Below are 23,517 nucleotides of genomic sequence, written 5' to 3'. Positions count from 1 at the left end.
GGCTATTCCTCCAGCCCCATATGAACATTATGTTTAAGAATAGTTTATTTTCCATATAATGAAGTGCAGTATCTGATAAAATAAAATGTGGTTTATTTACAATATTTTGTACGATTTTTCAGTTGCAAGAGTCCTAAAGTGGGTTACAGATGAAGATGCAAACATTAAAATCATAAAAGCCAAAGAAAACCTAACTACAGATACCAAGAACTGATTTTATTATTTTATTTGTAGTCCACCTTTCTTGCTGAGAAGCAAGAAAATTATAGGATATAAAGCAGTGCAATCAGGTGGCATAAGATAACCAATGAACAATACAATTGGACCAAGACCACATGTTAGAGAGAACAAGGAGAACAACTATCTAATACAAGATACATTCTAACCTAAAACTATGCAGAAAGTTGATTACAAGGTATAGGATAATACAGTAAAAGCAGGAAATACCTACAATCAGGGCTTTTTTTCTGGGAAAAGAGGTGGTGGAACTCAGTGGGCTGCCCTCGGAGAAAATGGTCACATGGCTGGTGGCCCCGCCCCCTGATCTCCAGACAGAGGGGAGTTTAGATTGGCCTCCGCACCACTAGAGCGGCGCGGAGAGCAATCTAAACTCCCCTCTGTCTGGAGATCAGGGGGCGGGGCTACCAGCCATGTGACCATTTTCAAGAGGTTCCGGAACTCTGTTCCACCGCGTTCCTGCTGAAAAAAGCCCTGCCTACAATAACAACAGCATTTGATTTATATTCCACCTTTCCTGACAACTTATTACCACACTCAGAGCAGTTTACAAAGTGGTTGTTATCCTCACAACAATCACCATGTGAGGTGGGTGGAGCTGAGAGAGCTCTGAGAGAGCTGTGACTGACTCAAGGTTACCCAGCGGAGGAAGGCAGAATCAAACCCAGTTCTCCAGATTAGAGTCTTGCTGCTCTTAACCACTGGACCACTTAACGAATGGACTACAGTCAATTTAATTATAAGGTGCTTTCCTGAACTGTTGCATTTGACTACCTTTCCAATCTCTTTTTAAAAAATGCCCTCCTAAACATTTGTTTTGCACGTACTGCAGAATGATAAAAGTGTGGGGGCTTCCTGACCTCTTGAGGTAGGCTGTTGCACAAGGTGGGGAACAGCTCTGAGACTGCACACGAATGGGCAGCTGCTGATCTTACCCATATACAGGGTGACACCTTTAGAAGGCTTCCCTTGTATGAATAAAGCTGTTGTAGGGGAGCATAGTGCGAGAAGTGGTCCTGCAGGTATATGGGTCCAAGACCATTAAGAATTTTGTAGGTGATAATCAGAACCTTAAATTGAATTCGGTAATTTACTGGTTACCTGTGGAGTGTCTGCAGAATGGATGTGTCATGCGAGTTCTGACTAGTGTCCAATAGTAACCAGACTGCAGTGTTCTTCAACAACTGGAGTTTCCAAGTTGTCTTTGATGACAGACCCACATAGAGTGCATTACAATAGATTAGTCTCAGGGTAACTATAGCATGGATCCAGGTGGCCAAATTAGACAAGTCAAGGCAGGAGGCCATATTCCTGGCTAAATGAAACTGGTTGAATGACTTTTTTTGCAGTGGCTTTAACTTACTTTGTCAGTAATAGTGCTCGGTCAAATATAAAACCAAACATGTAGCAGCCAAAGAGGCCACAACATTTTTAAAATTCAGCAGCAATAGAATAGAACAAACAGTTTTGTTGTATTGCTACTGTTCTATTCTATTATTAAATTCCAGTTATGAATGCCTAGTGGACTGCACAAAAAGTCATCATCTACAAATCAGAATTTGGTGGTAGAAAGTGCCATCAAGTTATATCTGACCGCTGGGGTTTTCAAGACAACAGACTAATAGAGGGAGGTTTACTGTTGCCTGCCTCTGCAATCCTGGTCTTCTTTGCAGATCTCTCATCCAATTATTAACCAAGGCCGGCCCTTGGTTTTGTCATGATTTTCATCTGAACACAGTCTATGTGTTTGGGATTTTTAACTGAGGATAATGCAACAGTGTTTAAGAGTTATACCTACACTGAGTCTAACAGTGCAATCCTAAAAAGAGTTACTCCAGTATAAGTCCATTGAAATCAGTGAGCTAGACTGGTGTAACTCTTTTTAGGATTGCACTTGATAGAAAAAAAAATCCTGAATGTCCAGTTTGCAAATATGACACCAATACTGGCTAACAGAATACCAGGCATCAAAAATACTCCAATTTGCTGCATTGCGAGAGTTGTACACAGAAACACAGAACTGGAAGGGACCCCCCCCCCCAAGTGTCATCTAATCCAACCTCCTGCACAATGCAGGGAATTCAAAGCTGCCCCCCTCCCTCACTGCCCCAAGTGACCCCTGTTCTATGCCCAGAGGAAGGTAAAAAAACCCTTCAGGATTCCCAGCCAATCTGGCCTGGAGGAAAATTCCTTCCTGACTCCAAAGTGGCAATAAAGTGAGTAGATTTCTCCTTCGATATAAAATAAGAGATGCACCTTTAATTTAGAACACTTTCATTTTTACTAAGGATGACTCCAGAAAGAAACCAGCCACATGAACAACTATTAAACTATAGCATTTATTCTAGCAAGAAAACTTTGCTTTTTTTTTACTCAATGTCTGGTATGCCCACAATAGTTTAACGAGTATTTATTTATTTACTTTATTTATAGTCTGGCTTTCTCACTGCAACTCAAATCAGTGGGAGGGGGGGAAATCAGCAATGAACCCCTGCCCTCCCCCCTTTTGTTTGTGAGAGTTTCCTTGGGATCTGAGCCGCTGTTTCTTTTCTTGTCTGGAATTTGGTATCCAGTTCGCTTTTCTCAATTAGGCTACGTGTAAGTAGTCATTTTAAGCGTCACCTGAGGTAGCCATGCAGAATATAAAAACATTCTTCAGGGTTTTGGTTTCTCAAGAAAACAGCACTCTCCCAGATACATCTGCCGCAGTGTGTAGTACTACAGTTTCTGGGTCTCTTCCAAAACAACTTTTTGTACTGATGGATTTATTTTTTTAAAACAAGACTTTGAGTGACGACATATCAAAATTTGGTTGGTTATTCACAGATTGTCTGGAGCCAAAGCCACAAATCTGCTCCAGCAGAAGGTTGCAGATCCATCAGGGGAAAGTTCTCACATTCCATTCCGTGAAAGTTTCGATTCCATGCAGTTTCGATTTGATTCCATGCAGTTTCGATTTGATTCCATGCAGTTTCGCTCACAAAAGAGCGAAACTGCAGGAGCAAATGCTTCATTTTAATCAACTCTCAGTACGTACTGTTGCTGATACCTTAAGAAGTGAGCTGTGACTCATGAAAGCTCATACCCTACCACAAATATTGTTAAGTCTTATAGGTGTTACTGGACTCTTGCTCTTTTCTATTGCTATAGACAAGCATGGCTACCCATCTTGATCTATTCGTGATCCACCGTCAAAAGCTTGGCTGTAATCTATAAAACACAGGAAGATTTTCTTCTAAAATTCTCTAGTGTGCTCCATTAACCACTATAAATTTGCAATATGATCTCTAGTGCCTCTTCCTTTTCTGAATTCAGCTTGAACATCTGGTATTTCTCATTCCATATATGGTAAGAGTCTTTTGAGAATTTTGAGCATCACTTTGCTTGCATTGGAAACTAATACAATGGTCCAATAGTTGCTGCACTCTTAAGCACTTTTTTCAGATTGGAATGCACATTGAGTGTTTCCAGTCTTTGGGCCACCGTTATGTTTTCCATATTTGTTGACATATTTTGATGATGGACTCAGTTTCTGAAGCTTGAAATGGCCCTAATGATATCCCATCTACTCCAGGTGATTTTTTTCTGCCAATTGTTTTGAGTGCACCTTTCTAAAACTTCACTTTCTAAAACTGCACATTCCTCATCAAACGATTCTTCTTTGAAGGAATCATTCATCCTTTCATCTCTTCTGTATATTGTTATCACTTCAGTATATTATATATCTTATTACAGATCATATATATTCTACATATATTATACATCATATTATATTTTTCTTTTCGTCCTGATCCGATTCTGCATTTCTGTGTTGATCTTTCAGCATCCCTAGTTGTGGTTTGAACTCTCCTTTGATTTCCCAGATCTTGTAGAATAGATCCCTTGTTCTTTTTGTGTTGTTCTCTTCCATTCTTTGCGCTGATTAATATAATTCTCTTAGTCTCTGCATGCAAGTAGCTGAAAAGCTGCGTTCAGAATTCTGATTCTATTTGTATTACCTTTTCTTTTTTGTTTCCCCCCTTTCTTTAGCAATTCTAGATTGCATGCGTTTGCAATGGACAAATTGTCGGCTTCACAAAACTCTATGAGCCACTCTCCTGCTTCATTTGGTAATCCCAGTCCAATTTTTTTGACAATGTTTGATTCTATTTTGTCTCATACCTTTGCATTCCAATCACCTGTGATTATCAGTGCATCTTGTTTAGGCAGACGAGCAGAAGCAAATTTTTTTGTCTTTACTCTATGGTTTACTCTGGGTTTTAAAAAAATTTCAACCACTGCCTTCCTTGATCAACAGCAGGCAAAAGGAGCTGGGGGGAATAGGACCCCTGATTCTGCACTTTCACACCTCATCTTATGCTGGAAACACTTTCCTAGAACTCCTGTCTTATAGAGGTCTGAGAGGTATTTCACATCACTTATTACCTGGAGATACCAGGGATGGAACCTGGGACCTTCTATATTCAAAGCAGATGCTCTACGACTGAGCCCTACCTCTGTCTTCCTGCCTACTCATCAAACATCTATCTTTTCCATGAGATCTCTTCTGCAACACCATATTCCTCATTCTCAAAGTACAGGTCACTACAGTTCTTCAAATGCATCCTTTGTAAACCGCCCTGTTCTCCCACCTTCCCTTACTGTCACCCAAACTGCTGAAATTTCAGCTTGTAAGGTTCTTGAGGTAAGGACTGAATTTTGCTTATGTTTCTCTGAAAGGTGCCACGTGCATCAATGGGACTATGTTATACGGGTGTATTTATAAAATTAAGGGCCAACCACGTATTTTGTGGCCCAACAGCAATTCTCACCACAGCATGTTGTCGTGCCAGAATAAAAACTACAATCTATAACCCACCCACTCGCAGTGCTCAGTTTGTATGTTTAAACAATGCCTAAGCACCATCCTTTGGCTCCCTATTGAAATGAATTAAATCTGTAGGTAAATAATCATATATTTAGAACAAGCACTTGTCAGGCTATGGATGACAGGATACAGCAGACAGATCTCTGGCCCACTGCATCAAGACACAGGTTCTTGGTCAAAATGGCTTTTATTCAGAAATCAGATCTTTTCCATATAAAGGTGCATAGGACTACTTAGAAGCAAGGTAGACATATAAGCAGGATGAGTAGAAGTTCACAGGAATGACATCATGTGAGAGAAACTTCTCTTTTAACCTTCTAGTTTACTCCTTTCTCTCCCCCCCTCCCAACTGTAAACAATACTTTGGCGCTCTCTTTGTGTGAGAACGTTTAGCATATTTGTGATATCACATTGAGTTACTAGGAAGCAAGACACAGCACTGTCTGGGAATGAGCACAAGGTCATAAACACTGGAAGCTGTTGCAGCCCAACAGATAAACACCTGTGAAAGCCTGAGAAAAGAACGGTTATGACACTAGCAAAGTGATATTGAGCTATAGCTAGATACACTGTGTTCAGCAGAACAGAATCAGATTTCCTGGGATTACAGCTGATCTCCAGATCACAAAGATCAGTTCCCCTATAGAAAATGGCTGGCTTGGAGTGTGGAGTCTATGGCATTATATACTGCTGAGGCCCCTCCCCTCCAAAACCCAACCTCTTCAGACTCCACCCCCAAATTTCCAGGAATTACCCAACCAAGAGCTGGCAAGGAGTCAGACTGCAACTAGATTCCATTCATTATCAATCTTACAATGGAAGTACCGCAGAACCCTTGGCTTATACAATTCTGAGTAGGGACTGATCACAAGAGTATGATGGTGCTACTCAACAATAGCATGTCTTCCTCCATAGTGAAGTTCTGTTTGCCTTAAGAAATGGCTTTCCCTGTTCTGTTTGTAATGTTATCTGCTACCCTGTTATCTAGCTACTAAGACAAATACAACACATATCTATAGAAATGGAATAAGACCCAAGAGACCGTAAAAATGCGATTAGTGCTTAAGATACATGAAACATAAGATGGGGTTTTTTTGCATGTGAAAGCCTGCCAGACACACTCCTAAAGAATTTAATCATTATTGCTTTAATGTACTTAGACAAGAGAACATAATTATCTTAATGATATCCAGATTTGCCTGACCACACCACACAACAAAGTTAATCAGATAAACATGGTATCAAAGACTTTACTCCCAGACACAAGACACAAATATCTGAAGAGGGAAGAAAAGACATTCAACAACCAATTAAATAAATTTGGACATAATAGGAACCGACTGTAAAGAGAATAAATAATAAAGCGTTGAACAGATCTCAGAAGAAAGCAGGTCTTCTCTTTGTGTTTGCTGTAAATAAGTCGTCACCTATCAGGCAATACATGAATTACTTATCCGTTCCACAGCCCCACAGATGCATCTTAAATCAGTAACCAGAACTGAAAAAGATATAACACTAAATACTAAATTATGCATAACACCCATACATACTATGAAATTAAGTGAGATCAATGATATCAGAATTAAGGCCACATGACAGGCAATATAGAAAATCCAAGGGGTTTTGTTTTTTCAACTTTAAAGAAGAATTAAGGGACTCAGATTTTGATCAGCAGCAACGTTAGGAAGGAATTTCCTCTATAAGACTGGTTCAGGTGCTCAAATTCTTACAAATAGATTTGATTTGTGCATAATGTAAAACAACAATTTGCAAATACATGAACAAACCCAAGAAGTCCCTTTGGCTTGCATTAGGGTTGCCATCTACAAGTTGCAAAACTCCTGGAGATTTTGTGGACAGAGCCTGGAGAGGGTGGGGTTGGGGTTGGGGTAAGGACTTCAGTAGGGTATAATGTCTTAAGAGTCTATTCTCCAAAGCTGCCATTTTCTCCAAGGGAACTGATCTCTGCTGCCTCGAGATCAGTTGTTATTCTGGGAGATCTTCAGCCACCACCTGGAGGTTCGCAACCCTAGCTTGTATGCTCCCTACTTCTTGTACTGCCTCCCTTCATACTTCCTACTTTTCTCATAAACTGTGGGGAAACTGCAAGGCAGGATAAAACCAAAGTTTTGAATCCTGGTTTGCAAGGAAAGCACAAACCATAGTTCGCTGGTTCAGAGACAACGGCAAACTATGGTTTGCTGTATCTGGCTGTGTGTGAGAGAAGGGATGGGGAGGGGCATCTTGTGCAAACTCAAAGATCCCCCCAAGTTTCTTCATATTATGTCAGAATCAAGCCAGGGAGCAGCCCCCAAGGATGCGGCTACACGGAGGAACCTCTGACCTAGCCCATCCATAGGAGAGCTCACCCTTCCCAGGATACTATTCTGATATTTTGTTCAGCAGCTGTGTTCATGCAAATCATGAGCAAGCCTAGGTGTTACCTTCATGTCAAATAACCAACAGCCGAATGAACCACCCCAACACACTAAAGCAAGCAGTCTTATATGACATAGTTTCACACCATGGCTCCTTTATGGGAAATTTTCCTGAGAGAAATTGCAAAAACATCAGAATGAAAAATAAGAATTTCATTCACTGCATTGGTTAACCATGTTGTTCCTGAAGAGTATCCCAAAGGCACACAACGTGAAAGGACAAATGATTAACTAACTGAAATTATACAATAAAATAACTAAATCAATAGAAGTCACATCTTAAGAAAATGAAGTTATTAATGGGCTGGAGCACCAGTTTTGCCATTATAGCAGAAAAAAGTCAAAGACCAACATTTCTGTTCTTGTTTGAGGCTTACATACTGTATGAACAGATGTTTAGCTTGAAAAAATGCATCTGATGCACCTGATGAAGAGAGCTGTGGTTTTCGAAAGCTTATGCTACAATAAAGTTGGTGAGTCTTAAAGGTGCTACTGAACTCTACTATTTTGCTACTACAAACATGGCTAGCTCTTCTGTTGCTAGAAAAAAGACACCACTGCAAAGCTGATGTTGCACTGATGCCTCGCTAAGAAAAAGGGTCACACCAAAGAAAGACAAATGTCTAAAGTGAAAAGGTATTCGAATACCTACAAAGCAACACCAAGCTGGTGATAATATTTGGCTCAAGGAGTGAGGGGCAGAAGAAACTGTGTTTGTTCTATGGGATTTCTGTGTTTATTTGTGAACCCAGTGAACAGTGGTAGTAACAAGGAAACCGGATCAGCAAAATTTGCCTCCTGGTACGGTGGCAAAGAAGAAAGGGACCAGTATGCATTATCCAGTATCTCCTTGGCATCCCGATACCAAAGCAGGAACAGGCAGGTTGGGAAAGAAAGGAAAGGAAGTTTCATTTTAGTTCCTCTGCCATGTCTGGTTTATATCATAAGACACAAAAGGAACAACCATGCATGAGGCTATAGATACCTCTAGCTGTGTGCATTTTGCCAACACCACTGTTCTTCCATTTCTTCTAAGACCTGACTGTTTGTTAATCTTCTTATAATGAATATCCCTATCATGATTCTCTTACATAATCCTCTTTTTCCAATAAGAGATTAAATACACATACTGAACACGTGACATCTAGTTCTATCCTCCTTCTTAGATAACTCAGCTTGTTGGAAGCCTCACTGCCTCAATTCTATACAACACGACTGGTGAGGCTGAGTTTCTTCCGTTCTTGTAACTGCTCATCGGGTTGCCAGATGGGCTCCTTAAAAATACCAAAGCCTGGGGAGGTGGGATGATACTCACCTTAAGAATGCCAACTCCTCATGGTCAAGGTTACTAAAAATTTCTGAACCCCTGTAAAATGCGCAGGGTTAAAATTCTTCTGCTGATCTTCTGCTAATAAATCCGTAATACTTCTGGATTATGAACACCCCTGACAGGCGAACCCAGGAATCAGATGTTACTGAAGGGAACTGGGATCAGGATACAGTTTCTTGAAGGAAAGCAACACACACACCCAAATACTTATTAGTGGTTTCCACAGAGGTTTGTTAGGTTTCCAATATAGTGCAGCAGCAACCGTACTTCTACACGGCAGGTCTCCCCTGCCTTCAGCTATAGCCATTTCCCAGCCCCTGGGCCACTGAGGCTTTTTCAGCTGTTTTCTTTAAAATCAGCAATTGAAGAGTGTTATACTGATATTCTGTATCAGGTTCACCAAAATCCCCAAGTTTCATTTAAAAAACAAACAAACCTAAGTATTGTAGGTTGGAGAAAGATCACAGAAAAGCCAGGGAAACCTCTTGGGAAATGCATGAATGCACCATAAGGCAGGAAAAGAACCTGCTTCCCAACAGCATCAAACACAGGGCAAACAACCCATGCGGAAATGTCCATAGTCAGTACCAGCTCCATCCATTACATTGTTTCTCCAGTCACCAAGACCTGAAGAGGCCCAGAAGGAGATAATCCCATCACAGCAGAGCAGGGCCATGACAAAATTCACTTACTGAAATGTCAGACGGTGGGAGTATTAATTCAAAGCCCTGAGGTTCATAGCAACTTAAGTTCCACTGAAAGCAGTTAAACATTATCTACACATGAAGCTGCCTTACATCGAGTCAGACCATTTGTTTGTTGGGGTCAATCCTGTCTACGCTAACTGGGACTTCACATCACTGCGACTTTCTGCATGCCGAGCAGATGCTCTCAGCCACAGCCCCTCCCTATTTACTAAGTTACCTTAGTTGGATGTAAAGAAAGGGATAAAAGTAAACCACCATTATCTCCACACACAGCATCAATCCGAGTAGCACCATAGAAATGATTTTTAGAAGCATGTCAATTTGAAACACAATGAAGAGGCAACAACTAATTTTATTTGCAGAAAATGAAGACAAGGATAGGGCAGATTTTGCATCTCCCTTCTTTTGCATCTCTGCAAGGCGTTCCTCCCTAATAATAATCTTTAGAAGCACAGCACGGCCTAGCTAGTTAGGAGTTCTAGTAATTTTTACAAGAAAACAATAAATTAACAAAAAAAGGCCTTAGAGAGATTTGTTTTAAAAACCGAAAATCATTTTTATTAAGAGCATTATAACATGATACAGAAAGGAATAGGATGAAACTAAATATTTCTGAATAAGCTTTATAAAACCACTTATTACTGAACAAGCCACATTGGGGCAATGATTAACTGTAGGATTGTTCTCCCTTCAATATATTACCAAAACACATATGAAGACACCCAACCATATCACCCTAACCTAAAATTTAAACCGTATGGCCATTCCTTGTTATGCAAGGAAGCCACTAACTGCCTTTGGCTGGAAACTAACTTCCTCTTTAGGTTGTTTATTGCGTAATTATCTCTTTCAGTGTTTTATTCCTTCCCTCTCACATTCCTGGTAATGGTCTTTGCCAAGAAAAGAAAATATTATGAGAGGAATATTCAGTTTCTACTAACACCACAACTTCCTCCTTTAGCATTAGAGGGTTGGAGATACTTTATGCCACCACGGCTAAAAGAACTATTACACAGATTTTGACATTTCCTCTGCTGTCACAGTGCAGTGGGTTTGCCAACCTTCAAGTGGAGCCTGGAGATCTCCCAGAATTACAACTGGTCTCCAGAGATGACAGAGATCAGTTGCCCTGGAGGAAATGACTGCTTTGGAGGGTAGACTCAATGGTATTATACTTCGCTGACGTCCCTCCCCAAACTCTGGCCTCATAAGGATCCACCTCCAACTCTTCAGGAATTTCCCAACCTAGAGTTTACAATCCTGTAATGAAATAGCCTGAAAAAATTATGATCGATCGATCGATCGATCAAATGCAGCTAACCAGCCACAAAGGACCATCAGAATATGCCTACGGTAAGGTTGCCAACCTCCAGGTGGTGGCTGGAGAGCTCTTAGAATTACAATGGATTTCCAGGTGACAGAGATCTGTTCCCCTGGAGAAAATAACTGTTTTTGAGGGTGGACTTTACGGCATTATATTCTGCTGAGGTCCCTCCCCTCCCCAACCCACACCCTCTCAAGTCTCCACCCCCAAAAGCTTCAGGAATTCCCAAACTTGGAGCTGGCAACCCTACTCTAAGGATGGGGATGGGGGTTAATATATGTGTCAAAACTTTGCAAATCCAATACCTATTTGGTAAACAGTATTTGGCTTGGAGGGTCAGAAGTAAATGTTCTAGTTAAACAATATTCTGCATTAGAAATCCCAAACCCAAGACAGAACAACATGGCAGCTGATGACAGTTTCACAGAAAATTTTAAGTGTACTTGTTAAAGATCATGACACTCTACATTTGAGAAAGCAGTGGCAGGACAGACTCTGCAACAGGCCCCAAAAGTGAACAGCCCAAAATATTACCTGCTCCATAACAGTAGTACAGGTGCAAAATCTTTCTTCTTAAGTCTAGCTTATGTTCATGAATGAGAATACTCTGAAGCTTTGATTCTCAAAAGCTCATACCATAGAAATCTAGGTAGTCTTTAGAGCACTACTGGACCCGAATCTTGCTCTTCTACTGCAGACCAACACTGCTACCCACCTGAAACTATCTTCAAGGAAGAATACCTCTGAAGCACAAGGTCAGGGAAGATTCTGTACTGCTCAGGCTCTGACATACGGGAGGTGCACTTATTTATGTTGCGTTGCTCTTTAGAAGCATTCATACTGTACTTCACCTAAGGCCAGGGATCATCCCATGTTCCCCCATGCCTCAAGCTCAGCAGACCAGCATGGGCTCTTCAAACACCATGTGGAGCATGACAAACAAATATAACAACAACAAAAGGCTTCTTGGCCTTTTGGCTAAGATCAAGTGTAGTATAACATTTGATTTATATACCACCCTTCAGGACAACTTAACACCCACTCAGAACCGTTTACACAATATGTCATTATTATCCCCACAACAAACACCCTGTGAGGTGGGTGGGGCTGAGAGAGCTCCTAGAAGCTGTGACTAGCCCAAGGTCACCCAGCTGGCTTCAAGTGGAGGAGTGGGGAATCAAACCCGGCTCTCCAGATTAGAGTCCCACACGCTTAACCACTACACCAAATTGGCGCTCCTGGCTCTGAGGATTCCTGGTCAGCTAATCAGGGATGCAAAGTTGGTGGGGCAGTATGCAAACCACAATAGCAGCAATTCGCACAGTCAACCAGACTTTTAATCTGCTAAACCTGATGCACTGAGTAAAAACTGCCTTCCAGACAGGGAAGTTTCTGTAAACTGGAGTAGAGTTAGTTCTCTCTTGTCCCCCTCCAGGCTGTCAATAAAGTTTCCTTTTTAAAAAAATATAGGCTGCAGTTCAATCTTGATAAAAGTACGCCATGTAATAAAAAAGTCACATGCCATCAATATCAGATTCAATGGATTACCAACTTTCAGTCACTTGATTCTGAGCCTGCAGCGCCACAACTGGATGCCTTCAAGGTTAAACACAAACCTGAACAGCAAGCTCACACTTAACCACATGAGCACTGCAAACACTCTTTCAGATTAATAGGGTTTCAATTATTGTCCTCACTCAGGGCAACAGCAGGCCCTTCTGAACGAAAATATTCAAATTACTGAGAAATTGGGCAGCCATATATTTCACTGCTATCACTAATATGAAGATTTATAGTTAGGGATGCCAGGTCCCCCTAGACAACTGTCAGTGCAGTGGGAGTGTGTGGGTGCTTACCCTACCTATCTCTCACGAGTGCTCCTGCATGGGGATGCAATGACATCACTCCAGTTTGGGGTTGGGGCTGGTTCGGGGGTGCAATGACATCACGTAGTGTTTGGGGCCGATTCTTAAAGAATCGTTGCTTCTAGTAAAACCAGAAGTGACACGTGGCCATTTGCCTCAGTTACCTGCCGATGGCAAACATTCTCCGGTGGCCTGCCTCCTCCCAGCGATTGACAGCGACAAGAGGGCAGAAAGGAAAGTCGCCAGGAATTTGCCCTCTGCTGGTAGGCACCTGAAGAGCCTACTTATAGTTCAATCGTAAGAACACTTTCCTGGGAGTAAGCCCCACTGAACAGATTTGAGATGGATTCTGATTAGACCTGCTTAGGATTGCTCTCTTACAGAGCAAACTTAAGGACAGTCACACGTTTTCAGAAGAAGGGAGCTTTGGCTTTCAAAAGCTTATACCCTGAAAATCTTGTTGGTCTCTAAGGTGTTACTGGATTCAAATCCTACCTTTTAATCAACACGCTCAGATTAACAACATAATGCCTAACATACCTGATCTTTCTGTGCTGCTGCCCTTTTAGCAAAGACAGTTGCCCTTTTCCCAAGGCAGAAAAAAATATTTAAAAGAAAAATTAGAACTAAACTGGAAAATGCCTCATAAGACATAAGTATGTCTCATAAGTATGTTCTATCGTAAAGAACGAAAGGCAGTTAAAAACTTGGAGGAGATCCATTCTTAAGAAGTAACTTTGTGTTTGATATAGAGAAGTCTATAAGAGGCACATTAAAGAAAAATATATGCAGAATCAGGAAGGTGATGTTGTAGCAACTAAAGTTCTGTTGGGGATACACAAGACCGTCAAGGTCACAGAACTCTCCTATGAGGCATTTATTGCCTGCATGCATTTTTCTTATCTCTATTTATTTGAACTGTCATAGCTTGCAAAAAAATATGATTTTTAAAGAACTGATAACTTGTTTTGAATCACTGGAAAGTGCTACAAGTATTAATACTAATTCTCCGGCTTCCTAGTTGTGTATTATTTGAGCAGTCAAGCCACTGAGAAGTTCATTCACAATGAATGGTAACAGGCTGGTGCCTCAGACTGCATACACCCACCATACTGTCCCCAATTTCAGAACGGTTATGCACATCTTTAAAAATGCATGTTCCTTTTTAAAAAGACCAAGAAAAGTGATAAATGAAAATGAAAAAAGAAACAGCCTTGTATCACTTTTTAAAAGTGGACTGAAAGCTTGAAGTATGGAGAGAGGTAAAAGACCAATAACTGAAATTGCTGATTAGTCCATCTGCCAAACGCACGGTGAAGACAAGGGGAAAGGGGAAAAATCTGTCTAAACGTAAGCATGGCATTTCCACATGACCTTAAAGGGACGGACCACTCACCGAACGCTGGCGGCTTTTCCCCTTGACTCCAGATATCTCCATTTTCAAAACGGTTGGAAGCTGTTTAGCTTCCGGTTTTTTGGCGCCTTTTCTGAGACGGCTGGAAAGTGCGGTCCCAGAAAAGGCACCGAAAAAGTGGAAGCCAAGCAGCCTGCAACCGTTTTGAAAATGGAGACATCTGGAGTCAAGGGGGAAAGCCGCCAGTGTTCGGTGAGTGGGCTATCCCTTTAAGGACATGTGGAAACAGCTTCCATTTGCACATACACCCACAGAAAAAAATCATATGCCACTTCCCAAAAACACAGGAGCCAAAGAAGTTTCCAAGGAAAGTGGCCTGCAATCTCCTATAAGCATAACACTTTTTTGACAAACCTATTCTAAGAGAACACAAAATGGTGTACTAGGAGAGAACTCAAAGCAAGCTGTGTGACGTATCAAGGCCAGATTGCAGATCTGGTGATCATCTATTATCATCCCATAATTTTTTTAACCACTGGGGTTTTAACCATTGGTGTATCCTATGCTTTCTTCTCATGGAATGCTAGAATTTCTCATGGTATGCTAGAATTTAATCACAGCATTATAAAATTAATACAACTGATTAATTCTAGTAAGAATTGCCTGAATTTGGGAGGTCTTTTATCAGAGCAAGGGGAAAAAACAAGATGGGAATTACATAGTAAAGAGCATCAAGACTGAAATATACGTTAACTTTTTCATGTAGGGTTGCCAACCTCCTGGTGGGGCCTGGAATTACAACTGATCTCCAGATGACAACGATCAGTTCCCCTGGAGAAAACGCCTGCTTGGAGGGTGAATTCTGGTATTAAAAATGGTTGAGCTCCAGCCCCTCCCCAAACCCCACCCACCCCAGGCTCCATTCCCCAAATCTTTAGGTATTTCCCAACCCAAAGCTGGCAACCCTATTTCCACCTAGCCATCAAATGAGAAAAAATCTATTACACGCATATTCACAACAGCATTTTTTGTATGTGCATATCAGAGGGAAACAGGCTAAAATGTGCCTTAAGTAGTATATCTGAATCCAGTCTAACACTTCAGTCGCTTTCAGACCCCTGGGTTGTATTGCTAGACTGAAAAATTAAAAACTCTTGACTGCCCAGTTTGACAATCCAGCCCTGGTTAGCCATCAGCAGAGATTTTACCACCAAGAATGTCAATACAGAATTTAAAATACATTGATGCAAATCCAATTGAAACTATGAAGTAGAAAACTTGACTCAGTAGAGTAACCTTAAAAAAGAAAAGCAATTTTGCTTTCCAAGTTTTTTTAAATAAAGAAAAGCAATAAACTACGCTCTCTTAATATATGTGGCAACTCAGAAACAAGAACTCTAATGAAAACTCTCAGAATACAAAAGGTGAACAACAACAGAGCAAGAGAGCCCAAAGTTAGTATGATTCGAATCTGAAACAACTGTTCACATATTTGATTGACTTAATCTTGAACTAGACAGGGTACCCCAAAAATAAACCGAATACACTAAAAGGCCCTGATTCTGCTTAGTTTTAAATCAGTTTTAATTTTATATTCTATAGAGATTTTATTATTGTTGTTGTTGTTGTTGTTGTTATTTTATTTCAGTGCTGCATTAGGGAAAGGCCCGAGCTTATGCACTGCAGTTATTCCTTGGATAATATTGTTTCTGTGACCTGCAAATACACTCACTGAGTTGGATAAGGAAGCATGTAGAGGAAGTGGCAGATGTGATAAATAGGAGTGAATGAATCTATTATGTTTCATGACATGAGCGCTTTGATTAAGTTGAAGGCCAGGGGAAAAGCAGTTTGCTTACCAAGGGAAGGCTCTGGTTTTAGTTACCTGTGAACTTAAACTGAAGCCATTATAAACATACAAGGTAAGGTAAATTCTAGAAAAATGTAAATGATTTTTTTTTAAAGTCAACCTTCTAGCAAGTGTTAGTACTTTGTTGGCTAGTTTTAAAACTATATCGCCTACAAACAATACAATCCTAAGAAAAGTTACTCCAGCCTAAGCCTGTTGATTTCAACAGAGAAATTCTGCATAGGATAACACCGTAAATGTATTAATTTCCTCAGACAGAACCATTTCTGCCCACAGAGCACAACTTTTTCTCTTCCTCACTCCCACCGTAAACTAATATTGGGCTCCAACAGAATGGGGAAGGAGGAGTTATGCTCCACAGGTAGAAATTGTTCCTGTACGCAAAAAAGGTCCGTTGGATCCAAGCCACAGATGAACTGGACAATCTATAACAAATAAACTGGGTTTGCGCATGAGATTGTTTCATAAGCAACTAAAGCTCTCCTCTCTTACTGGTCTCATTCTGTGGACTACAATAATTAAAGTCCTATATATATTTAAACAAAGGTTGGCTCACACAAACTAGTATTTACGTTCATTTTTTAAAAAGAGTATTATTGTATTAGGAAAACTGTTAAAAAGCAAATACATAAATCCCTCAGCACTGGAAGAATCTAACCCCCCTCAACGTCCTAGGTGATGTAATAAAGGACACAGCGCTATTCTAGTAAAAACTCATTGGGCTAGGAATGTGCCAAGAGCATAATGAAAGTTACAGGACTAGTTCAAACTGAACCAAACTGATTTTACTGCCCCACGTCAAATGGCTAGACCTACTCATACACACCCAAGCAGCAGGTGGTTCAGAGAGTATGAACAAGAGCATAGTCTGGTATTGGAACAGAACGTTCTAATATTGCAACTTCCCACTGGTGGAATTTTGAATGAAAGGGGCCTGGGATAGTGGACAAAAAGTTAATTTTACTTGCACAAGCTGAATTCCCTTAACTAATTTAAATAGCTGAGAAGAAATACCTGCTTTGACAATGACGTACTTTTATCGGAAACAAAGCAAGACTATTTTGCTCCAACAGATCACCTCTCCATTCCAAAAGTGTGTCAGGATGACACATTTATGAGTTCTGAGTGATCCATAGCATTCAAGAAAAACAAGTTCCCAGAAGTCAAACTAGAGCATGATAAAGAAATGCTGCAGAGGGTAGGATCAGGACTATGCAGATAGAAATATTTTACCTGGATCCTCACTAAGCACAACAACCAGGAAAGAAAAAATTGTTGCCACACCGATGGCGCTGCAGAGGAATTCATACAAAGCAGTTTCTGCTCCCTCCGCTGCAGTCAAAATCCAGAGTGGAAAACTACATCTAATGGACTTACATGAATCAATCAAAGAAAGTAAATATAATTATGAAAATAAGTTATTTCTGTATTACTCATGATTTAGAGTGACCAAGTGCTATTAACAATAAATACAGCAAATTTACAATACATACAAAAATATAATCTAATTACAAAATACAATATATAATGCAAAGATAACTTTCTTTGATTGATTTATATAAATCCCTTAGATGTGGTTTTCCACTCTGGATTTTGGCCCTCTGCTGCAGTGACAGAGAAGCGATGTAACTCTGGATCTGCATTGTCTACATAACATGTTTCCACTCCCCCTCGAAGCACAGACAAACCTTAGAATTTCTGTCAACTGATTTAGAACACTGGCACCAGAGTTTAAAATGACTTTTTATTTTTTTTAAAGTGCAGTTCAGTACAAGATCCAGAAGCATACTGACAAGGCTTTCTGCTGAGTGGTACCACCTTATGTTGCCCATGAACAGGGAGGAATACATGTGAGTCTGTTCACTTGCCAGGCAACTGTAATTTGTCACTTGTAGCTTGGCTCCAGTGCCTTCGAATATAAACACATTTGGTACAGGGAGATAGGACTTGGGATTATCTGTACACTCTTGAATACTTCTCATTGGTTATTTACACAACATTAATCAGCCAAGGGATGGGTTTATCTGTGATTAAACTTCATTTGATCAGGCTACCTGTTCTACCAAAATTTGTAAAACTAGCCTCCAATCTAAGAAAGAAAGTTAGCTATGCTTATATTCTATTGAGATCAAGAGCAGAAATTTGGCGCAGCTCAGTTAAATGCTATCAATTTCAGTCAATGCAGCCCTTTTCTTCTGCTTGAGTCTATACGGGGACCACTACTTTATTAGAAAAAAACACATTCACTGACTATTAAGAATTTGGTTAATGTTTAGCAGGGAGAAGTGAATAATAATCATACTTACCTTAGCTGTTTTACAAAGATTTAGTATTACACTCTGGACAAGTCAGAGAGGATTGCTATATGCAGTTTCTAACCGTAATCCTAGTAGAGATAGATTGAGATGGGTAGCCATGTTAGTCTGTCTGCAGCAGTAGAAAAGAGCAAGAGACCAGTAGCACCTATAAGATTAACAAAGTTTGTGGTAGGGTATACGCTTTTGTGAGTCACATTTCACTTCTTCAGATCTTGACTCTCGTTCTTTTCTATGTCATCCTAGCATTACTGCATTGTTTACTGGAGGTCTCAGCTGTCTGATTGCTTTTTATCTTTTGTAATTCCCTTTGAGTCTCAGCAAAAAAGACAGGCTATAAATGAAGAGGGGAAGGAGCAGAAGTATAAGGCTTAGCTTCAAACTTATTCTGCTTTGATTCATACACACACATCAAATAACATGTGGCAGTCAGTAACATCTTTAGTATAGCCTAATTAGAAATAATACACGAACACTTGTTACAAAATGGATATTAATTCTTACAGGTTTGGGGTGATGCTATTCAGCAACTGCAGTGTTAGAAAAAACACAGTCAAGAATTCATTTCAAATATTATATCCCAAGTGTCAGGAACAAGTTCTGAGCATTGGACCAAAGCACAAAGCCAATCAGAGGAAGGGGAAACTTCAGTCAAGTTGCCTTTTAAAATGTTCCCAGCACATCAGGGGGAAGCAGCAATCGGGCAAGCCAGCAACCTCTGCCCCCCCCCCTTCTTCTGGCCGGTCTCCTTCAAGAACATAACACGTGGAAATCCCCAGCAGGTGCAACCATTCCCATCACTCGGTGTCCAAGTTAGGGAAAGGCTCTGGGGGGCCAAGGCGCAGCCGGCCGCCCTCACCTGGCCCTTCTCCGCCACCAGCCGACCCTTATTCAGAAACCACCCCAACCCGCGTGGAGAAGGGTCTACCTCAGCAAGGAGCCATCCTTGGCCGCTTCCCTTCATCTTCCATCTGGTGCTTTTCCCGGGACGGTCCTGCCGCAGACGAGCGCCCCAAAGCCAAGTCCCAGCCCTCTAGGCAGACGCTCCCGGCTCCGCCCCAGGGCGCGCGCATTACTCCGCCGCTCAGTCGAAGCTTTGCGCGCCCCGCGGGAACTGCCCCGCCTCGCGCCTGCAGGGAATTCGACGCACCTGCAGCCTCACAGGAGAGCCGCCGCTTCCTCCTCCCGCCTGTCTTGGCTAGAGTGGGGCTGACTAGCCTCTTCCTTCACAACGTGAGCTTACGCACGTTTACTCAGGAGTAAAGCTCACTTTAGCCAACGAGGATTCCGCTTAAGTAAGGGTCTCAGTGGCCGCTTTCTGGAGTAACAAAAGTTTGCGTCCTCAGTCTAACGTTTAAAAAAGCGGCCGGTTCTCGAACTTTACACTCTTGTTCTTGTACGCGAGAGTGCCCCCCACCCCCCGGGCCTTCCTTGCCGCCTTTCCTGCTTACAGGTAGCCTCGGTTTCTCCTAAGTGCTGGTTGTGCTTTTGTCTGGATTTTCCCGCCTTCCATGGACTCTCCTGCGCTCTCGAGTTTTCTGTCTCACCTATTCCTTGCAGCACCCCCCTTCCCGGTCTTTTAATCCTTGCACAAAAACAAAAATGGTAAACAGGTACAGCTGTTAACCCTCTATTCCTGAACTGAGTCCGAAAGCATGCGGCTCTACTACTTCCTTGCCTTTCTTTCAACCCGATGCACCGGCCTTTCTTATGGGTCCTAAAGTGAGACTGGTTTTGCTGTGCAACAATGGAATTTCCAACTTTGGAAGGTATGGGTGAGTCAGCCCCTCTTGGCCATTTATTAATCTTTGCTGCCATAGCTCTATTTAAGTCTCATCTGCTAGCGTGGTTTTAAGGGACTCTGTTTCTGCTCACATTGCCTTAATAAACTGGATTTATTCCTTGTGTTCTCCCTCTGTTTAATATTTACAGATTTTTTTAACCTAGTTTCTCTCTTCCCAGTTGAGGGCCCAAGGTGGAGAATTACATTGGCCATCTGTAGGCGTCCTGGAAGCTTAAAGTTTAGCATTTACAGAGCAGCAAAAAGGGAAAGGGAAATACAGGCGCCTGTATTTTAAGCTTTAAGCTTCCAGGACGCCTTTAAGCTTCCAGGACGCTTGCAGATCCTTTAAGCTTCCAGGACTTTAAGCTTCCAGGACCCCTACAGATCTTTAAGCTTCCAGGACGCCTACTTTAAGCTTCCAGGACTCCTACAGATCCCGGCAAACCTTGAGGTAAGAGAACACGTGCTGAACCTAGGTTTTTCTTAACGTGTGTTTTGGCTCTTAGGTGTGACGTCAACACATTCTGAGCTCTGCAACCAGGGCTGCATCCAGATGGTGAGAATTCTCTGTGATCACCACCAGAAATGCATTGGTATTTGCACTGGCATTGTAGTATGCAAATGGTCGCAATGAGATGGCCATGAAGAGGGCTATTTAGGGACTGTAGGGAATACTAATACTCTCCCCTTTCAGATCTCATGAGATTGTTCTCAGGAACATCTACATCACCCTAACTCATCAGTTGAACCCACAATCAAATGGGTAGTTAGTATCCACGCCATTGGCAGCAACCTCTATGCTTAATTTGTTACTTAGAAAAGACATTCATGTGTTGATCAAATGTAGTTGGATTGGATGATTCCATGCCTCTTAACAGCAGAGCTTTCCAATGGAACACACTTCTTCTGCCAAAAGAATTTCAAGGAAGGTCTTGCTGTTCCCAGAGCAGACTCAGAAACTCCCAACCAATTGAAGTGTGTAAAAGAAAATAATCAATAAATGTTCTTTACACATATAATTTTTCAACAATGTGATTTTGAATGTCCAGAAATGAGCCTTTGGCTCTGGGTTGAATCTATTACCTCATCTTACTGAAACCTCAAATGGCGCCCATGGTTCCATCTCATGGTCTCAAGATCTTATCTTCATTCTCTTGCTTCCTTTCAACCCCGAGGTTCAATTGTTTGGCAATAAGCAGTCTTGACAAATGTATGGGAAGACCCATAATAAGGAAGAAGTGTAATAAAAATAGCATTAACAAACAGGAAAAAGTGTCTTTAAAAAAAAACAGGAAAGGATCCTTTCCTCATTTACTCACCTTGTGTTTGAGGCAGCATTGCTTTAGGTAATGTTATTTGGTGTAACACCCACCCTTGCTATATTTTCTGACTTATAGGGGCATCTTGTAAATGTTATTGCTACTGATGAAACTAAATGAAAGTGGCCAGACTTCTTGAACATGTAGGCACTTAGAATTTTGGGAATGGAAATGGACACAACCACAAAATGGTAGCCAGGGTGGTTGACCAACCACAAAATGGCTGCCAAAGGGACTGGAGCCAGTCACAAAACGTTGAGAGGTTCCAAGCCAGGCATCTTCCAATGAGGGAAGCAGCTGGTGCTGAATGGGTACTCTCTGCCAAGGTTTTGCCTCCTGGGCTCTTCTAAAGCATATCTCACTCCATTATGGTGGAGAAGAGCCAGAACCAGCTTTGAGGAAGAAGGAACTAGGCACCAAGAAACACATCAGTGGGTACCATGGTATGAATGTTGATTACATTGAGAATCACTGTTATACACTATCTAAAAGGAAACTCTTCTATTCTAAGACAATAGTTTGCATATTTTCTACCCAATGGTAACAACTTTCCATCTCAGCTGTCAATACAATAACGACAACAACATTCGATTTATATACCACCCTTTAGGACAAGAAATGTATGTGTCAATCCAAATCCTTACTGTGCCATGAAAATTTGCTGGGAGACCTTGGGCCAGTCACTTTCTCTCAGCCTAACTTACCTCATGGAGTTATGTGAGGATAGAATGGAGGATGTTTGGAGGCAGTGTGAAATAACAAACAAGAAATAGAGAAGATGCCTTTTGCAAACCACTTTCAGCTTTATGTTGTATGCATGCTGGGAGTACAGATGGGGAAAGATCTGCAGCAGTCTCACATTTTACAGAGTCTGTCCTAATGTCATGGAGGGACCATGACTCAGTTTCAGGACATTTTTTGTATGCAAAAAGACACAGATTCAATCTTTGACATTTCCAGTTAAAAGAGTTCAAGTGGCAGTTGTTGCAAAAGACCCCTGTGTATCTGAGAGCCACTGTCAGTCAGAACAAACCCTACCTGGCAGTTATTTTTAAAGACAGACATAATATCAGGGAACTAACATTCCCAAATGTGCTGGTGTCTGATTCCACTTGAGATAACATGGTGTGGGAGGAGGGGATTCTGCCTTCTCTCCTACACCATTTTCCTGAGCCAATGAGAGGGCCCTACTGACCGTGGGGCTCCCCATGCTGTTCAGAGAACCAGATTCACCAGAGAATTCTGACTTGACTCATGTTGGATGTAACAACTAGTTTGGCTCTTAGAAGAATGTAAGTCTGCATAGCATAGCATGCATCTGACAAAGAGACCTGTGGTTCTCGAAAGCTTATGCTACAGTAAAGTTGGTTAGTCTTAAAGGTGCTACTGGACTCTTTTCTGTTTTGCTGCTACAGACTAACACAGCTAACTTCTGGATCTATAGCATAGCATTGTTAGTCTTTATTCTCACAGGCAGTTGCTGTAATTGGGAGCCAAGCTACAAGTGACGCCTGACACAGGTTGGACACTTGTCAGTTTCCCTCAAGTTTTGATGGGAAATGTAGGCATCCTGGTCTTGCAGCTGTAATGGAGAGCCAAGCTGTTCTGAAAAAACAGATTGGTTTTGAGTAACTTGGCATGATTTCTTAGGTCAGATGGTTGACTTGTTAACCTTCATTTTAATGGTATAATAATAACAACAGTATTCAGTTTATATACTGCCCTTCAGAACAACTTAACACCCACTCAGAGCGGTTTACAAAGTGTGTTGTTGTTATCATCACAATCGTGCTAAACACACACTGCTGCCATGGATCATCACCAGGGCTTTTGTGTATGTAGTACAATACTGAGTACCAGCATCTTTGGGGGCAGAGTTCTGCCGAGGACCTGAGGGAGGAATTGGTGGAAATCAGCACAACTATACAGGTATTGGTACCCTTTTTAAAAACAAAAATGCTGATTATCACATTTCTACATCCCTCACTAATGAAGGAGGAGGCCACACAGATCAACAGTTTTGTGACACTCAGTCAGCACAAAGCAAATTGGCAGCGACCGATGATTTAAATTAAACTCAAACATTGTGGCTCTCATGCAGAGGCCAA

At 41.4% G+C, this 23,517-nt stretch overlaps 1 protein-coding gene across 5 annotated transcripts in view; it reads right to left on the bottom strand.

Moving 5' to 3' along the window:
• TC2N (tandem C2 domains, nuclear) overlaps positions 1 to 19,870 on the bottom strand; it is a 54,501-nt gene extending 34,631 nt beyond the window's left edge. Inside the window, exons 1-2 of one of the 5 annotated variants that reach the window (XM_054970934.1) lie at positions 19,236 to 19,870; positions 18,299 to 18,455 (exon numbers count right to left, since the gene is read on the bottom strand). The gene's annotated coding sequence lies outside the window, so the exon portion shown is untranslated. Of the gene's footprint in view, positions 1 to 18,298; positions 18,612 to 19,235 lie in introns of those variants that run through there. The other 4 variants (XM_054970929.1, XM_054970931.1, XM_054970933.1 and 1 more) reach the window with 4 other exon arrangements.
• Positions 19,871 to 23,517: the final 3,647 nt, after the last annotated feature.

This window comes from Eublepharis macularius, chromosome 2 (genome assembly GCF_028583425.1).
Source record: "Eublepharis macularius isolate TG4126 chromosome 2, MPM_Emac_v1.0, whole genome shotgun sequence".
NCBI lineage: Eukaryota > Metazoa > Chordata > Lepidosauria > Squamata > Eublepharidae > Eublepharis > Eublepharis macularius.
This window is presented reverse-complemented; position numbering and strand designations above follow the sequence as displayed.